Below are 6,162 nucleotides of genomic sequence, written 5' to 3'. Positions count from 1 at the left end.
CTCCCCCACTGTCCCTCTTCTCGATCCAGATTTACCTGGATCAACTCTGGGCCTTTGCCTGGATGCCAGAGAAGTGACCTGGGTTGGGTTAGAAAAGGGCCAGACCCTTCCAGCCAGGAAAGGAGCCCTGGGTTTTAACAGCAGCCTCATCCGGCACCTTTAAATGCAGGTCAACGGCAGTTTGGAACACCAGGCCAAGTCAGAGGAGGATGGGGGAAGAAGACAAGATAGGCTGATGGAGAAAAAGTGGAAAGGGGAAACTCATTCACTCATTCCACAACTATTTACTGAGCACCTACTAGTGTCAGGGCTTTCCTGGTGGCTCAGATGGTAAAGAATCCACCTGCAACACAGGAGACCTGGGTTTGATCCTTGGGTCGGGAAGATCCCTTGGAGAAGAGAACAGTTACCCACTCCAGTGTTGTTGTCCATGAGGTCACAAAGAGTCAAATATGACTGAAGCAACTAGCATGCACACGTACCTGAGTTTAAATTCCAAAATCACCACTCACTAGCTGTAACTGAGCAATTTCACCTCTCTGAGCTTCACTTGGTCTCCTCGTATATAAATGAAGAAACTAATGAGACATTCCACAGTTATAAAATCAAATGAGATGACAACAGTGCTTATAGGCACTCAACAAAGGTATTTACTTCTAAAAGGTAAGTCCTTGTAATTATCCTCAAAATAGTGTCTACACTGTTTTCCTAAATGACTGGTCCCTGTCTTGTTAAGACAGAGATCTCCAAAGCTTACTGTTGCCCTGTGTAGAGGCAGACCTGGCCAGAGAACCACCACGAACTAGTACTCTTTTCTTCCACTGCACTTAGTAAAGGGCATTATTGGCCCAAGGGAGGCATGTGCTTAGAGCACCATATTAAGGACAGTTATCAAGTACTTTCTCTGTTGTGCATGCGTCCAGGATACAGACTGAGCATCTCACGGACTTACTATTATCTCAAGGAGCTTACAGGTTAGCAAAGGCTATGTTCCCAGAAGTCAGTGATTTCCTTCCCTCTGTTCCCTGGCCATGGGCTGCCCCTGATTGGAAATATCATGTCACTATTTTTAGGGGAACCAGACAAGTAGAGTCTAAAGAGCTCCAGGTGAATTCATTTCCGCCCATGAGACACATTTCAGAGCATATATTCTGATCTATATACATCATCAGCATCTTCCCTCGTTCCTAGAGGTGGAAGAGAGGCTAGGTTAGTCCCAAGGGTTTAAGCTGTCTTTCCAGTATTAAGTAGGTAAAATTACTTCCCTTCTTAAGCATTAAACTAATTATAATAACTGCTTCTCTTTTTACACAATAAGGTACCGTATAGTACTTCCACTTTACATTTCTCCTTCACGGAGGATGAATTTTGCACATTGCAGCCAGCCATCACCCTTTCACCCCTGGCAGCCCGAGTTCAGTTCACTGTCATGAGATATGAGCAAAGCTACTCAACTCAAACAGAATTTAAATGCACGGGCTTTTTATAGCTCCCAACCCTAGCAACCACGGATCACAAAAGCCAGTAGCGGATACAGCATATGGGTGGTGAATGGTGGGGTGGGGGGAATGGAGGGAAAACCAGAAGGGCAGGAGGAGAGGGCTGCGACAGCAACACAGGTTCATGGAATCGTGGACTCCAGTGACCAAAAGGCTGAAGGGGGTGAGAGATCCCACCCAGCGTGCGTGGGAGAGAGCCTCGCTGGGAGAGGTGGCCAGTCCTCAGACTTGTCTCTGTGACTCACTGAGTAACTACGAGGCAGTTATCTAACTTACCGAGGAGCAGAACGAGCAACTGGATGGAGTGGATTATACATGTCAAGCGTCACTGTTAATAAACATTTGAAGGGGGAGGACCCGGGGCTGGGACTTCAGTCTCTCAACGGGCTGCTTTTCATCTCCTCACCCAGGAATTAGATAGCATATGCTCTGGACCGGGTATTGGAAGTGATAACGTGCTGAGCTAAAGGATATCAGAGAGGACAAAGGAGAGGGAATTCAAAAATGCCAGAATATCTGTGTGTCGTGATGGCCGATTTTATGTGTCAGCTTGACTGAACCAAGGGATGACCACGTAGCTGGTAAAACATTGTTTCTGGGTGGGTCTGTGGGTCTAATTTCTGGAAGAAATTAGCGTTGAATCCGAGACTGATCAAAGAAGTTGTCCTCACCAATGTGAGTGGACACCATCCAATCCGTTGAGGGCCTGAAGAGAACAAAAGGGCATAAGGAGAGCAAATTGGCTCTTTCTTTGCGCTAGGACAGCCACCTTCTTCTGCCCCTGAAAATTGGTGCTCCTGGTTCTTAGGACTTTGAACTCAGAATGAATGGACACCACTGGTTTCCTGGTTTTCCAGTTTGCAGATGGCAGGTGATGGGACTTCTTAGCCTCCATAATTGCATAAGTTAATTTCTATGATAAATCTCCCCTTAAATATCTCTCTGTATCCTGTGGGTTCGTCTCTCTAGAGAACCCTAATACATGTGTCTACCATTCCAACTCTTGGTGCTTCCTGTATACTCCGTGTCCTTGCAACAACCACAAGCTTTGAGGAAGAAAACCTCTATCTTCCCTCTTAGCTAAGTGAAGAGGGTAACCAGATTTGCCCTTTTATCTCCGTGTCGCTCCTTGCTTAATTTAACAAGCAGGCTTAAGGACTAAGCGTAATCCTCAAGTTCGCCTCTCCCACTGATGCTTCCATGGTTACAACTTCTTATCTGCACTTTTAGACACTCCAGGCCGACCTCCAAGGAAGGATAACACCTTAGATTTCAAAGCCATTGACATCCTAAGTATAACTAAAAATCAGAGGCAAGACTTTATGAAGGGGAGGGTTGCTGGGGGTAAGATGATGAATCTCTAGACAACTTAGAAGAGGCAGAAAATGTTAATGTGGATCCCAGTCAAATATTTTGCATTTTACAGTTTTAAGGTCCATTTGCTCTTGCTAATGAGTTTTCAGTGCCCTTGCCTTTTTCAGATCCACCTTTCGCCAACATTTTAATTCAAACTTTAGATGTCCACACACACACACACATTTTTTTCTCTCTCCCCTCTCTTTCTCAGTAACGTTCTGTTTTATACCTATGCCAAGTTTGGAGAAAATACGACTTTTTCCCTCTTGAGTTCATTTTCAGCCTACTGGAAATAGGCATTCCATCACTTTTTTTGTGAGCCTTGACACAGGAGATGAGTTCACAGGAGTTCCCTGGCTTCTCTTCAGTTCATACTGACTCTGTGGTACTCTCCTCAATACGTGACTGCTTGGTGACTAAGCCAACTACTCAACAGTCCTAACACACAGGCACCAGGGCATAGAAACCCTTTATGCAGAAGATGTGCTGCAGGCTGGCGATGACTGCGCTATGTTTTCTTGAATCTTCCCAGCGGGCAGCCCTTCAACACATAAGTGTGGATTGATTATTTAAAATGTCCAGAATTTATTTAAAATGAAGTCTAGTGTTCATCCAGAATAATACCAATTTTTCTAAATGGGCTTCCCTGGTGGCTCAGATGGTAAAGAATCTGCCTGTAATGTGGGAGACCCAGCTTTGATCCTTGGGTTGGGAAGATCCCCTGGAGAAGGGAATGGCAATCCACTCCAGTATTCTTGCCTGGAGAATCCCATAGACAGAGGAGCCTGGCGGGCTACAGTCCATGGGCTCACAAAGAGTTGGACATGGCTGAGCGACTAATACTTTCTAAATGCAACAAGTAAGGTATTAAAACGTGTGTTAAGCCTGAGCTGGTAATAACATCACCCCCAGTCCCTTTTGGTTCTTTAGCAAAGTTTTCTCACACAGAGGTGCTGGCCTCACCTTGATGAAGGTGAGAGAGAACCATGATGCAGATGCTGGCACCGTCCCCATCTGTGCCCATCCAGCCTCCTGTCTGTGTTTTTGATACCGGGTCTCTGGACAGAGCCTGCAGTGGGCACAGCTGAAGTGAATGCTGCCTCTGGAGGGCCTCACTTGACTATTGAGATCCGTCAGCACTTTTCTAACAACCTTTCCTATAGCCTTGTTTCCTTCTGAGTCCTGCCTATAGAATCAAATCATGACTTTCTATTGTGGATTCAAAGATTCTTTATTCATCTTCAGTCCACAGCTCCGTTTTAGGAAAGCAGGTTAACTGGTCATTTCCAGTCCCGTAATTCACTTTTCCTTTCTATGATCTTCTAAACTTGCAGGCACAGTAGAATTACGTAACCTGTGGGCATGCTCAGTCGCTCAGTCATGTCTGACTGCGATCCTATGGACTGTAGTCCATGCACCAGGCTCCTCCGTGCATGGGATTTCCCAGGCAACAATACTGAAGTGGATTGCCATTTCTTCCGCCAGGGGATCTTTCTGTCCTAGCGATCAAATCCGCACCTCCTGAGTCTCCTGCATTGACAGATTCTTTGCCACTGAGCCATCTGGAAAGATGTAGAATCACTTGGGAGAACTTTAAAAACAAAGCATCCAGGCCCCCCTACCACAATCCCAGATTAATTCAATCATGCCAAGGTGAGCCCCGACATATTTTTTTTTTAGTTCCCCATGTTATTCTAATATTCTTCCAAGAACAAAGCAGCATAAAAAGAAAGCTCCCTGCTGGTCCTCAGATCCTTGTCTCAGCCCCACAAGATCTCCCTGGGGACATAAGCATCCTAAATTATTACTTCATACTAATAAAATATTATTGACATAACTATTCTTTTGCTTTTGTCCTGCTGTTTACTCTTTGAGGTTGGCTTGCAGATATTATTTTTCTTACATAATTTTTTAAAACTATAATTGGAAAGCCAAGAACTGGTTTGCTGTACACAGCTTCACATACATCCTTAATTTTTAATTCTGTTTAACCACTTCCTGGTGGCACAAATGGTAAAGAACCCGCTCACCAATGCAGGAGATGTAAGAGACGTGGGTTCGATCCCTGGGTCGGGAAGATCCCCTGGAGGAGGGCATGGCAACCCACTCCAGTATTCTTTGCCTGGAGAACCCCATGGATAGAGGAGCCTGGTGGGCTACAGTCCATAGGGTCGCAAAGAGTTGGACATGACTGAAGTGACTTAGCGTGCACGCACACACACACACACACACTCTTCAGTAATGTGCCTGCCTTTCCAGTTTTATCATTCCACATATACGTAAAACTGGTTATCTTGCCTGAGTTGCTGGTAGAAGTCAACACATTACATAAGTCACGTTATATATGTCAATCTGATATTTTTTGCACCAAACTTTGTTTTCAGTCTCTGCCCGCAAGTACTTCTGCTCTCTCACTGCTTCCCAAATTGCAGTCTCAAGCTAGCTTCCTCCCAGCAAAGGCAAGCAAACTGGAAGTGAAGCAACAACCACTGCCCATTCTTGAATGAAGAGAAGCATCATTTAAGGAACACCCAGGAAACTGTTTGACTGATCAACAAGTAATTCTCCTGTACTTCCTATATGGACACTTCCTTTTTAGGCCTGCAGTATGTTTCACAGCACTTTTAAAGACCTTCCTTCATTTGAGCCTCACAACACCTTGGGTTAACTCGGTAAAGCATGTACTGTCCTCATACTACAAATGAGAAAACCAAACCAAGATGAAACTCTGGCCTCCCTGACTTGCTTCCAGGACCTCATTATTAGCATAATCCTTATTCTTACAAAAACTTTAGAAATGCTATATACAAAATGTTTCTTATGACACAAAATTTACAGGAAAAAGTAACCACTGAATGACTCCAGCACCCTAGAACAATCATTATTTTGTTTTCCTATGCTTAAAAATGCAAACATATACTGTGTATTTAAAATGAATTCTTATAGTTTTGCTAGAATTTTGTCCATCTGTGTGGCTTTGGAATAATCTTACTATGGTTAGAATGAGACACTTTAATCTGTAATAATGCATACCTCTCCAAGGTGTTCATTCTGCTGTGTGCATCACTCGATAGGGCAGGATTTGGGGAGAAACCAGGCAACGAAAACAGTCCTAGTTAGTAAAACCTTAAATTCTATGATTGTAGAGTTGGAATTCAATTATTGTAGTTATATTACCACCTTGTTCAATCTGCCCATTAGAATTAGGATAGTGTAATCTACACAATCGAAGTGGCTTGCATTGTACCAAGTAGATAGAAAATGTTAATCTCAACCAGAATCCCTACTCTTCGGAGCTTCCTGGGTG

Source organism: Bos mutus, chromosome 4, assembly GCF_027580195.1.
Source record: "Bos mutus isolate GX-2022 chromosome 4, NWIPB_WYAK_1.1, whole genome shotgun sequence".
Classification (NCBI taxonomy): domain Eukaryota; kingdom Metazoa; phylum Chordata; class Mammalia; order Artiodactyla; family Bovidae; genus Bos; species Bos mutus.
The sequence above is the reverse complement of the archived record's forward strand: the minus strand, read 5'-3'. Positions refer to the sequence as shown.